The sequence below is a fragment of the Carcharodon carcharias genome, chromosome 2 (genome assembly GCF_017639515.1).
Source record: "Carcharodon carcharias isolate sCarCar2 chromosome 2, sCarCar2.pri, whole genome shotgun sequence".
In the NCBI taxonomy this organism is placed as follows: Eukaryota; Metazoa; Chordata; class Chondrichthyes; order Lamniformes; family Lamnidae; genus Carcharodon; species Carcharodon carcharias.
This window is the reverse complement of record NC_054468.1, coordinates 35,687,140-35,701,352: the sequence shown is the minus strand read 5'-3', so window position 1 is coordinate 35,701,352 and position 14,213 is coordinate 35,687,140.

The window sequence follows — 14,213 nt, the reverse complement described above, 5'->3', positions numbered from 1 at the left end:
TGCATTCCACCCTATCTTCCCCCCTGGATTTCCAGCTAATTCTAGGACAACATGAAGGGTGCAAGTGTCCAGTATGATAGAGAAAGATGCAATTAAACTTTTTCTAGCTTTTCACCAAACTCGATGTGAAATCAGACAAATAAGAAAAATGCCTAACAGAACAAGTTCTTGTTACAATATGCAGCTTGAGCATTGTCTAATTCATTTAATTTTAATTCAAGGGACTATCGTAGAAGTGTGAATGGAAAACTTCAAATAAATCTATCACTTGCCCTTCTGGGAGTATACATCACCTTTCTAACTGGGTCAATAAGTAGTAGCTGGGCAAATACTCCTGCTGAAATGAATGATTCATCAGTAAAGACCTCAACATCTGAGGATCCCTTCTGTACAGCATCAACATGGTTTTTACATTTTTTCCTTCTGGCTTCCTTCGCATGGATGTGTGTGCAGGGAATTGCATTGTATAGTTCGTATAATCGTCTTATTCAACAAATGGAAAGGAGCTATTTTGCTGCAGTGTCAGCAGGTATAGCATGGGGTAAGTAGCTGATGTGCCAAGTTAATCATAATTACATAAAAGCTAATAATGGACATTCAAATATAACTAGACTTCAGATTTCAAGAATCCAAAATGTGCAGCAATGGAATCAGGTTTAAAGTTGGCTAAAGAGTTAAATCCTCGAGTTTTTCCATCTTTGACAGTTGGATTGCAGTCCTAAGACTAATATTAAAACGAATAGATGGAAAATCATGGACTATGAGCATTTGGTTCACTGGCCTCTGTTTCTTGCAAGTGCAGCTTCTTGTTGTGAGTGCCCAAGTTAGGAACTAGCTCTTATAACTCTTTCGAGTACAAACCCATTTCCATCTGTTTCAGATGAAGTTACATTGTTTCATAGTTTGCCATTGTGAGATTTGAACTTTTGATCTTGGGGTTACAAACCCAGTACCATAACCACTTGGCTATTTAGGCCAAGCCAACTAGCTCTTATATCTGTGCTAGTGTAATTGTAATAGTAATTGATATCAGGTGTAAGATTTTCAAGCCTTGATTAAGGTTTGGCAGGGTTTTGTGCACACCTTTTACCAAAGGTCTGGCAGATGAACAGAATGTTCATGGTAATTTAAAATCTTAATCTTCTGTAAATTTATGAATATACAAACATTGATGGAATTTAAAGATCCTCTAATTTATCCAGCCTGTCTCACACAATTATCATATCTTGTTTAGAATGATTGATACCATCTCCACCTCATCCAAAACCAGGCAATTTCCTCAGACAGGTGAAAACTAGATAAAAACCCAGGCCAATTTGGAGGAAAAATATCTGAGAAATCTCTCTCCTGATCATTTGGGTGATCAAAACCAGTCCAGATCACTCTGGCCTTGAATTCCCTGCAATACCTACCTTTTCTAAAAGGTGATTTGCACCCCAGCCAGAAACAGGTCCAGTCTTCACTTGAAGAAATTGAGTGCACTGGCATCTACCACATGAACTGATGGCCTGTTTCAGAGGCCCATGGTGCAAAAGTAAAAGTTCAACATGAAGACAGTATGGAAAAAGAGGGTTTTGATGGACTGAATGAACTATGGGGACAACTTTATTTCATTCCATAGTTCCCACTACTCTGCAATAGCTCAATATTAGGTCAGAAATTGCTGTCAAAGTACCAGTGAAGCTAATAACACTCAGTTACTTGTCCGTAAATAGTATAGCAACTTAAGGCAAGGAGCAGATGTACGGTTAAATGCAAATACCCAAAAATTGCTGTTGAAGTTGCACTGCACTACTGCACCATTAGCTTTGTAAATAAGGCATTTCACTGTTTGCCTCACCATTGACATGGAATGAATGTTGTGAAGTTGTGATATATATGAACTAACCCTGCAGATATTTAGAGCCAGTAATTAATAGCGTATTTACTCTAGCAAAACCATTCATGATTGTTAATGCCACCATCAAATCTTCTGACCTTTGCTACTCTAAAAAGAACAATTGCAGCTTATCTAGCCACTCCACATTGCTGAAATCCCTCATCCCTTGTACCATTCTAGCAAATCTCTTCTGCACCCTCTCTAAGGTCTTGACATCATTTATAAAGTTTAGCTCCCAGAAATAAATGCAGTATTTCAGCTGAAGTTTAACCTATATTTTACAAAGGTTTATCATAAATTACTTGTTGTTGTACACTAAAAGCAAAGTTTCTCTCTGCTTTTTTAACATCCTTGTCCTGCCACCTTCAAAGATTTGTGTGCAAACAAATTCATCCATTGCATCTCTGTTGCTGCAATCGCTTTAAAATTGTACCATCTAGTTCAATTTGCCTCTCCTCATTCTTCCCACCAAAATGTATCACTTTACACTTTGTATTAAATTCCATCTATCATATGAATCCTCATTTACCCAGCCAGTCTGGCACTCATGACGTCGGTTACAACCCTTCTTGTTGTTTCATATTATCTGCAAACCAAAGTTTAGGTTATTAATATATATGTCAAGATCATCAGTATAAATCTGGGGAGCTAGCAATTCTGCACCACTGAACAAATCCTTGCCCTTTTGCCCTTACAATTATGTATGTGTTAACGTATTTTGTTTTTGTTGCAACATGCTTAGAATAATTTTGCTGCTTAATCAGAGATAATTAAAGGCTTTCCAAGATTGCTTAATATGTAAGCAATCAGCAATGTGATATCGAATTGCCACTGGTCTTAGTATCTACAGGCTAGTGTGGTACAGATCACTACCCAACAATTCCTGCTAGATGAGTATGTTTGTGTGTAGAGGGGAAGGTTGGATTTGTTTTTGATTATCCCCATTGTCGATTATTCAGTCGACATTCCAGATGCATCTATAAAGAATGTCATTTGGGTCAAATTACTGGGAGATCGCCATTACATGCTAAATTAGTATTATTTGACACATGAAAAGGATTGACAAGGTACAAAAACAAAGAGTCCATGTCTTCAGAAATAGTACAAAGTGGTTTAAAAAAAAACCTTATTCTAATCACATTTTTCTTTTATTATTTAGGTGTACCAGCTCTTATTGCAATTATAACAATTGCTGTAACACAGCCAAAGAATAAATACAGACAAGACAAAATGTGAGTACAATAAAAAATACCTTTTTGACTTTTTATACCAAGAAATGTGGTTAGCGAAGGAAAGGCCAATCACAATCTCTAGAACTGGGGATGGATGCCTGGCCTTTAGATGAGGTTATAAACCTAAAAGAAAATGACCCCAAAGCCAGGGTCTAAAAGGGATGAAGTTTATCAATATTATGACAGAATCCCAGATTGCACCAAATGTTAAAGTGAGGAGTAACAAGGTGTAAAGAAGAATACAACCTTCATGAATGTTTCGACTCATCTCACCAATTCCACATCAAAAAGTGGCCATCTAAATTTTCATCTCAGCAGTGCCAGTCCCAAATACCACTTACCATGAGCCCACCCCACCACATACACACCCCCTGAGACCCTATCAAACACAAGGGATGGAATTTAATGCCATCCCCTGAAGCAAGTTTGGAGGAAGGAGGCAATTTATTGGGCTAGAGGATGTGGGGTGGTGGGGAGCCCACCCCATCCTTCCTCAGTCCTGATTATGCATGCGGTGGGAAGACTTGTGGACGGTCTCCCCGCCCTGACACTAATTGAGGCCGAAAAGTAGGCAATTATTGCCCACAATGGTCTCAACCCGTCTCCACTGGTACTCAGCCAGAGGGAAGTTGCCATGTGGGGAGCCTAAAAAGCAAATCCCTGTCAGGTTTGCTTGTGGGCTCTCGAGGGCAGGTGAAGAGGGAGGGTCCCTCATTGTCAGGCACTCAGTGCCTGATCGAGGGCCTGGACATTGAGTGGGGGGCTGGGGGCGGGGGGGGGTCCTCTGAAAGCCAGCCCCTCCCTTTCTTCTGACACTCTTTTCCCCTCCCCCGGCCAGCAAACCCTCCCCCGTGACCCACATCCTACCCTACTGACCTGTGGCCTGGGTCCCTCGCTGACCCTGGGCCTCTGGTGGATGCCTTACCTGCAGCTACCACCAGTCCCTCACTGGCACTGACTGTAATGAGGAACTACCAGTTTCTGATTGGCTGCAGCTCTTGGGAGATGGGATTTCCACCTCAGGTCCTTGATCCTGAACTGGTACTTAATATGGCAGGCCTTCCCCAAAGAAGGCATTGCAGGCGGATAAGACCCTTGATGCCTGGATTAAATTCTGCCCAGAGCTTCTTCATCCCAAATGGGCGAGCCGGGAGCACCCATGGGTTTTGATAGGGCAAGTAGGTTTCAGTAGCCAGAAGCCACAGATTTAAAATAATTGGCAAAAGAACTAGAGGATTTGTTTTCACACAGAGGATTGTTTTGAATTGAAATGAAAGAGAGGTGAAGTAAAAACTTTCACAGGGAATTTCAAAAGGTAATTGGACAGGTACTTGAGGGGTAAAAACAAAAAACTGCAGATGCTAGAAATCCAAAACAAAAACAGAATTACCTGGAAAAACTCAGCAGGTCTGGCAGCATCGGCGGAGAAGTTGAAGGTTATGAGGAATAAGTAGGAATGTGGGACTAATTTAAGCTGCTTTTTCAATGAACTGGCATAGGCATGATGGGCTGAATGGCCTCCTCTGTGCTGTAAGATTCTTTTTTGTGAGCTACCTTTTCATTCTCAAGCGTTAAAGAAAATAGATTGGCAATTAGACTTGTTTTATTAAACATGTCTGCACACACCCCATGATTATAGTGTTTCTTATCAATCAGATGATAAAATAAATCTCATTTGTGTGCATAACATTTTAGATCAATAATCTTTATGGTCGATGTTGAATTCCAGCCTGAAATTCCAGGGCCCCTGCTTTGTAACTCCTACCTACCTACAGTGAATGGGGTGGTCCTAGGCTGTTGAGATGTGGCTATTTAAATAGTCAAGGATTGTGTCCCACCTGTACAAACATAATCAACTCAAAGCCATTCTTAAGTTTCTTTATTGGTTTATAGCACAGGATGTTACAATAAACTAAGATTTTATACATTATGATTGCAACATTTTTTACTGTAATATATGAATGTTCCAATTTCAGCTGCTGGCTTGCTGGAAGCACAAGCACAAATCCTGCCCAGTTCCTTAGTGGTGAAAATGTACTTTTTTGGGCATTCTTACTTCCAGTCACTTTGATGCTGTTGCTGAATGTGGTGATCTTTGGTTTGATCATGTCCAAGATGGTTTGCAACAAGAAAAACCTGAAAGCTTACAGAGGGTGAGCTTTTGATATATTTTACTTATTACCCTGGGTTTACATTGTAGCTCACAATTCAGTGGAACCTAAATAAATAATACATGCAACAGGGTAAGTTTCCTTAATAGTTGGCTTCCCAACATTGAAGAATCTGATATTAATGAATTGTTAAACAGTCTAGCATGTTTGACATTGTGACGATATTAATATATGAACACTTAATGAGTTGGTATAACATTTAAAATTAAACAGTTAAAATAGCAAAATGTGGAATGCAATACAAACATGTTTTTTTAATATCACCACTTGTTACTGAAGGAAGAGGGGATATAGAACACTTACAACTAAAGCCTCGAGCTAAATATATGATGCAATAGAAAGAGATAGTGGGCTGGATTTTTGCTACCAGGATGGGTGGCTATGGGGGCTGACAAAGGCTGAGGTGGGTTGGTTAGAAGGCTTATCTCAGTTCCCTGGGATTTCATCCCAGTTGTTTTAGAAGCTGTTAGGTCCTTTATCTCTTACCTCTCACAGCTTCTCACTGCCCATGCCACCTCATGGTCCCTCTATGTCAATCCATGCCACCCACCCATCCCCATGCTCCCCTATAGCCACTCACCCAGCATCCATCCAAATTAATATCAGGAACCTGTGAAGATGAAAAATGATTACACTTGTAATAACCTAATGCAGCTCTCATTTGTACACGTTTGATAGTGAAAGAATCCCATTCATGAAACCTGTTCAAACTTTATAAATCTCCTCAAGTGTTCAATCTCTTATGTTAAGAAACAAACTTATATTCAGTAGTTACATCAAAGATAGGTAATCCTGCAATAGCATCTTTAAAATGTCAATCAACCAGTGAACTCAGAATCCCTGCTGAGATAATTATAGATTTTGAAACTCAGCCAAGCATGCAGAATAACCTAATAATAGCCCTTATCACATCTCTATTGAAACCGCACAAGCAGATGGTACTTTGTTTTCTAACCTATACCAGTAGGTATAGTCAGTCAAGGCAGCCCAGCACTGGTATTTTATCTTAATTCTCAGCCTGTTTTTTTAGGTTTAAAGAGCCATGGTATGTAAATACCATGGCACTTAAACAGAACTTACCCACCTTTCAACAACATTTACTTCACACCATCAATTCATGACTCCCACACTGCAGGATAAAGCCCTCGGAACAGCCAAAATGGGATCTGTTTGATCTTAGCACTAAGTTCAAATGGCCCCACTGAGTTTGTGTTTCTCTCCTGTGTGAATCACACCCCGACCCCTTATCCCTGCCAGCAAAAATTGGATCTGTCAAAAATGGGGGCTTCCGCATTTGAGTCCTGCTGTCATTTTTAAAAGACTCCAGAGTCTTCCCAATTCTGTGAAAATCCGGCCTAGTGTTTAAGAACACTTATTTATACGGTATATAGGAAGTGATACAGATATTATTTAAGGAGTGCATTGTTCTAATTTTCTTTGTTCAACATCAGAAAATAAATTTAATATTTACGAGCAAAAACACCACTTATAAAATAACAACTTATTCATATCCGCAACTGATCTGATTCAAGTTTTGAAAGTTGAATTTAATAAGAGCTGGAAACCTTCAGAGAAGCTCTATGTTTCTTTCCCCACAAACTGCTGTGATACTTAAGCCAAAAACCGGAACTAATGTTCCTGTATGATTACATCCATGTTTGTTTTTGGAATATAACTATACAAGCTGCAAATAAAAACTCCTACAATTCAAAGTAAATAATTGCACATTGGACGTTTCTAAGAGGCATGATATTATAATAACATGAACTTAAACGAATGCACATCTTTCTGTTTGCATTTCATAAATAATTATAAATTATAAAATGGAAGTTATTTATATTTAATTTCTATTATAGGGACTTTAAGAAAACTCTTCAGAAGCATTTTGCAATAATCTTTGCTAACACAGTGACGTTGGGCATGTGCTGGGTTATTGGTTATTTGATGCTTATCGACGCATCATACGAAGTATTCAGCACGCTTTTTTGTATACTGAATTCTCTACAGGTAAGGGAAAGAATTAAATAATGATAGAGAATGCGCGGTGTTGTAAAATGCCAATGCTATAGTAAGAGGAATTAAAATCAAAAAAAAATTCTTAAAAACTCTTTCCCAGCTCCAACAATTAGTTGTCCTGATGAAGGGTCATCATTTCTTTTCTTTCCACAAAAGCTGCTGAGCATTTCCAGCATTTCATATTTTTTTCATTTCAGATTGACAGCATTTTTTGCATTGTTAATTTAGTTGTCAAAGTTTCTTCGAGCTTTAGGCTCAAAAGTGCCTAATTTCTTCTGGTCTTATACTTTACTGGCAAGAAATATGTTTTACTCCTTCCACTCTAATTTACCCCTGGTGCAATGTGAACATAAAATCTCCGGTCCTCATTCAAATTTGTTTAAATTAACTGTATAGGATTCGGCGGGTGGATAATGAAGAAACCCCAACAATCATTATAATCTCTCATGCATTGACCTTGTGACAGAAACTTGACAGTCTAGTTTCCTGCTCCGATGTTAAGACCTGAAAATATTATGCTTTTTCATCACCAATGATATGTCAAAAGCAGGGCCAGTGCAACTTCTAGACTAAATGCTAGCCTTTTTTCATTAAGAAAACCTTTAAAGAAAAATAATCTGCTTCTACAATGTCCCTGACTCATGACTGAAGGTATGTCAAAAAGGGGGGAAAAAAAAACACCTTCTGCCATTGATTACACTGCATACTTGTAGCAAATGTGAATTACCTTGCTTAGACCCAGTGTGGTACCTAGATATAGATATTAGAACTTACATTTCTTTGAATAGCCATTTGTTATTGCAGTGGAAGAGAATATTAATTTCTTAATTTATTAATAATAAGAACCTTCTATCCTCAGTTCGTACAATACTAATATCTTGATATGATTTGTATTTTCAGGGTGTTTTTATTTTCCTGCTGTGCTTAATGAATATGCAAGAATTTCGAAGAAGGATGAAGCAACCACTGAAAATATTCAAACACGAGAAAAGGACCAACATTTCAATGAGCTGTCTTATCATTAGAGACAATTAGCAGGCAACAATTGTGTGAAAGCTGTAACTTTTGGATGACCAGATTTTCCCCTCAGTGTTTTGGAGGCGGGCCCCACTCACTGAGGGGAAAATGAAGCAGGATGATGTCGGGAGGAATCCCCGATGTCATCCCAAGCCATTTAAATTTTTAGGAAGGCGGGCGGACAGCGAAATGAGCCCGCCAACCTGTCAATGGCCAATTGAGGCCATTGACAGAATTATTAAAGTAATTAAAGACCTGCCTGGCCAAGCTTAAGGCTGATGGGCAGGCCAAGAGCCCCAGTGGGCTCCAGATTATTCATGAAACTTCATCCACTGGCGGGATGAAGTTTCATATCTGTTTTGAACAAAAATAATAAACTTTATGTGTTCTTTTTTAACATGTCCCATCTCATTGCCAGTGGGCCCGCACGCCATCCGAGGGTTAAGATTCTGCCCAATATTACAGTAAGGGGCATGTTGTATATCTTGTAAGTACTCTCCTGCAATTGCCTTCTCAGGGTCCCTGTTGTAATTTTATCTTCCCTTATTGTGACTGCTATATTTTTGACACCAATGGTGTTAAAGTGAAAGGCCAGCATAAAAAGTTAAGAACAGGAACCAGTTCTGTCGAATCATATTTGGGTTTATTTTGGTGACTCTTGCAACCGAAGCCAGAGCATCTGAGAGAGCAGTAAACCACTGCAATGTTACCATCTGCCTACTATAGGGCTGGAAATCCTCCAGGATTGGCCTGGCGATATCAGGAATTGAAGATTAATCTGCAGGACACTGCTATGAGCAACCCTAAGGCAAAATCGTCAGGCTATTAAGAAAATATTCATGTTTTAAATTTCTATTTATTAGTTATAAAAATATTTTCAACCAGCATGGGGCGGTAGACTGTGATGAAAATGGACAAATCAGGGATCCAAAGCTGTGGAGCATGGGGCAGGGTGGTTGGAGATAAGGAGGTAACATGATGAAACCTCCAGGTGTACATTCAAACAGAGCTGGCAACCTTCATTTTCTAATTAACAGCATGCTTACATGCTTTTAGAACCATAGAACCATAGAAAAGTTATGGTGCAGCAAGAGGCCATTCAGCCCATCATGTCTGCGCCAGCCAAAAAGAGAAAAAAGAAACTAGCTGCTCATTTTAATGCCACTTTCCAGCACGTGGTCCGATACTTGCATCACCAAAGAAGCATCTTGAAGATGGGAATGAATCAGTGAAGGCTATAAACTTAGTCTTGGTATGTCCATACAAGAAGCCTATGAGTTTGACCATAGCTCCGTTACATTATTAACAAAGGAAAGGTGATTACTTTAGAGAAATTGTAATACAATTGTATCTTTACTCACAAAGATTTAGTTTTTGGATATTCATATTATGCATTAAATTGTTTTTACTTGTGATGAAATTGTATTACCCTGTGGAATGTTAAATAAAGAACCATTAATAATGCATCTCCATGTTTCACACTGTCCTTTTTATATCTGATCTAAGTTATGTTGTGCTTTACTCACTGTATTACTGTAATCCTGCCATGTAAAGAGCTGACTTTGTTAACAACCAGTAACTTTCAAACTGATTTATGTAGAACAGCTTGAATCCAGCTAATTTAAGCATCAGACATTAAATTCTGGGCCTAAAAGGGAAACTCCAAACCATTTCTTTCATGTATGAATATTGGGTTTCTGCCCCTGCTTTAGTACTGAAACTGTTCTTATCAAAACCACCAATTTGATTGCCATGGTAAAATGTCCCAAGTCATTTCATGAAACAAAATTTGACACAAAGCTACATAAAGAGAGCTCAGGACAAGTGACCAAAAGCTTGGCTAATGAGGTAGGTTTTAAAGAACATCTTAAAAGGAGGAAAGAGAGAAAGTGAAGTTTAGGGAGGAATTCCAGAGCTTAGGGTCTTGAAGCTGAAGGCATGATCACCAATGGTAGAGCAATTAAAATCAGGGATCCTCAAGAATCCAGAACTGGAGGAATTCAGATATCTCAGAGGATTATAGGGCTGGAGGAAATTACAGAGATAGGGAAGGGTGAGGCCTTTGAGGGATTCGAAAACAGGGATGAGATTTTTTAAATGGAGTAGAATGGTGCCAAAGGCTGCATTCTGGTCGAGAAGGATGAGGAAGGAAAGTTTATCTTTGTCAGTCACATAGATGTTATTTGCAACTTTGATAGGAGTTGTTTTGATGCTATGGCAGGACGGAAACCTGGACTGAATAGATTCAAACATGGAGTTATGAGAAAGTTGACATGGATTTCAGGGGATGTAATATGTTCAAGGACTTTGGAGAAAGGAAGGAAGATTGGAGATGGGGCAGTAGCTTAAGGACAGTGGGAATCAAGAGTTGTTTTTTTTGAGGACTGGTGATAGCAGCAGGTTTGAATGATAGGACGAAACCTGAGTACCATTAATAATGTTAGCTAACATGAGGATGGGAAGGGGAAGTTGGTTAATCAGCAATTTAGTGGAAATAGGGTTGAGGGAGCAGGAGGTAGGTCCCATGGACAAGATGAGCTGACAGAGGGCATGAATGAAGATAGCCGCGAAACTAGAGAAGATGTGAGTTCAACAATATGGCAGGGAGATCCTTAAAGGAAAATTGGCCCCTTGCTAGGGGGAGGGGAGAAGGATGCATAGAATCATTGATTCTTACAGTATGGAAGGAAGCTATTCAGCCCATGTACCTGTTTAGCTCTTTGAAAGCGGTCCGATTTAGACACACAACCCAGTTTTTTTTTCCCCCAAAGCCCTGCAAATTCAGCCTCTGCAAGTACAAGTGCATTGCTTTTTGAAAGTTCCTTTGGAACCTGACTCCCTTCTTTTAAATGGTGCATTCCGAATGTTAACAACCAAAGAATGTTAACAACCAAGATGGAGAGTGACATAGTTGATTCTGAGACTAGGGTCCTGAATCTTAGTAAAGGAAACTACGATGGTATGAGGCACGAGTTGGCTATGATAGATTGGGAAATGTTATGAAAAGTGGATAGGCAATGGCAAACATTCAAAGAGTGCATGGGTGAACTGCAACAATTGTTTATTCCTGTCTGGTGCAAAAGTAAAACAAGAAAGGTAGCCAAACCATGGCTTACAAGGGAAATTAGAGACAGTATTAGATCCAAGGAAGAGGCATAGAAATTGGCCAGAAAAAACAACAGACCTGAGAATTGGGAGCAGTTTAGAATTCAGCAAAGGAGGACCAAGGGATTGATTAAGAAGGGAAAATAGAGTATGAGAGCGAGTTTGCGGAAAACATAAAAACTGACTGTAAAAGTTTCTATAGGTATGTGAACAGAAAAAGGTTGGTGAAGACAAATGTAGGTCCCTTACAGTCAGAAACAGGGGAATTTATAATGGGGAACAAAGAAATGGCTCACCAATGAAATACATACTTTGGTTCTGGCTTCACAAAGGAGGACACAAATAACATACCAGATATGTTGGGGAACACAGGGCTTAGTGAGAGGAAGGAACTGAAAGAAATCAGTATTAATAGAGAAATGGTGTTGGGGAAATTTATGGGATTGAAGGCTGATAAATCCCTGGGGCCTGATAATCTACATCCCAGAGTACTTAAGGAAGTGGCCCTAGAAATAGTGGATGCATTGGTAGTCATCTTCCGAGATTCTATAGACTCTGGAACAGTTCCTACAGATTGGAGGGTAGCTAATGTAACGCCACTATTTAAAAAGGGAGGTAGAGAGAAAACAGGGAATTATAGACCAGTCAGCCTGACGTTGGTATTGGGGAAAATTCTAGAGTCCATTATAAAAGATTTAATAGCTGAGCATTTGGAAAACAGTGGCAGAATCAGACAGAGTCAGCATGGATTTATGAAAGGGAAATCATGCTTGACAAATCTACTGGAATTTTTTGAGGATGTAACTTGTAGAGTTGATGAGGGGGAGCCAGTGGATGTGGTTTATTTGGACTTTCAGAAGGCTTTTGACGAAGTCCCACATAAGAGATTAGTGTGTAAAATTAAAGAGCATGGGATTGGGAGTAGTACATTGAGATAGATAGAAAACTGGTTGGCAGACAGGAAACAAAGATCAGGAATAAATGCGTCTTTTTCCAAATAGCAGACAGTGACTAGTGGGGTACTGCAGGGATCGGTGCTGCGACCCCAGTTATTCACAATATATATTAATGATTTAGATGAGGGAATTAAATGAAATATCTCCAAATTTGCAGATGACACAAAGCTGGGTGGGAGGGTGAGCTGTGAGGAGGATGCAGAGATGCTTCAGTGTGATTTGGACAAGCTGAGTGAGTGGGCAAATGCATGGCAGATGCAGTATAATGTGGATAAATGTGAGGTTATCCACTTTGGTAGCAAAAAACAGGAAGGCAGATTATTATCTGAATGGCTATAAATTGAGAGAGGGGAATGTGCAAATTATCTTGGGTGTCCTCGTACACCAGTCGCTGAAGATAAGCATTCAGGTGCAGAAGGCGAATGGTATGTTGGCCTTCATAGCGAGAGGATTCGAGTTCATGAGCAGGAATGTCTTGCTGCAATTATACAGGGCCTTGGTGAGACCACACCTGGAATATTGTGTGCAGCTTTGCTTTCCTTATCTGAGGAAGGATGTTCTTGCTATAGAGGGATGCAGCAAAGGTTTACCAGACTGATTCCTGGGATGGCGGGACTGACATATGAGGAGAGATTGAATCGATTAGGATTATATTCACTGGAGTTCAGAAGAATGAGGGGGTATCTCATAGAAACCTATAAAATTCTAAAAGGACTAGACAGGGTAGATGCAGGAAGGATGTTCCTGATGGTGGGGGAGTCCAGAACCAGGGGTCACAGTCTGAGGATACGGGGTAGACCATTTAGGACTGAGATGAGGAGAAAGTTCTTCACCCAGAGAGTGGTGAGACTGTGGAATTCGCTACCACAGAAAGTAGTTGAAGCCAAAACATTGTATGTTTTCAAGAAGGAGTTAGATGTAGGTCTTGGGGTGAAAGGGATCAAAGGGTATGGGGAGAAAGTGGGAGCAGGCCATTGAGTTGGATGATCAGCCATGATCATAATGAATGGCGGAGCAGGCTCAAAGGGCTGAATGGCCTACTCCTGCTCCTAGTTTCTACGTTTCTATGTATCTATGGAAGATAAAGTTCTCCTAATTTTGCCTCTAGTTCTTTTGTCAATTATTTTAAATCTATGACCTAGCGTTACCGACCAATTTGCTCAAGGAAACATATTATCCCTACTTGCTCCAACAAAACCTCCCATAATTTAGAATTAGATCTCTCCTTAACTTCCTTTAACCTGAGGACAACAAGCTCAGCTGCTCCAATCTCTCCACATAACTAAAATTACTCATTCCTTGTGTCATTCTCATCAACCTCAAGTCCTTGACATCCTTCCTAAATTATGATGCACAGAATTGTACAAAAATGCTCAAGCTGGGACTTAAATAGTGATTTGTAAATGTCTAGAATGAACTCTTTGTTATTGTTCTCAATATTCCTGCTTATGATCCAATTATCCCTCCCCCATCTGTATTATTACTTTCCTGTCACTGGGTCAATTATAATTAAGCTGTAAGTAAGGGTGTAAAGGGTATTGCTGCCAGTCAGTGATAAGAGATGGTGCTGGTTGAGAACAGTGCTAATTAGGATCTTATTCTTAGTGGACATTTGAAACCTCTTCAGGGAATTCTGTGGGTCACTGGAGCCTGGTAGAGAAACCCTGATTTAGGTTATACTTCCTCTCAAAGTTATTCCTCCCAATGTGCAGAACTTCACACTTATTAACATTATTTCTTTGCACAGCAATTTAGAGATTGGAAGACATCATTGACATAGGAATCACTGATATAGGTAAGCTGGAAATGAAGTACTGCGAGGGAGTTTGAGGTACTA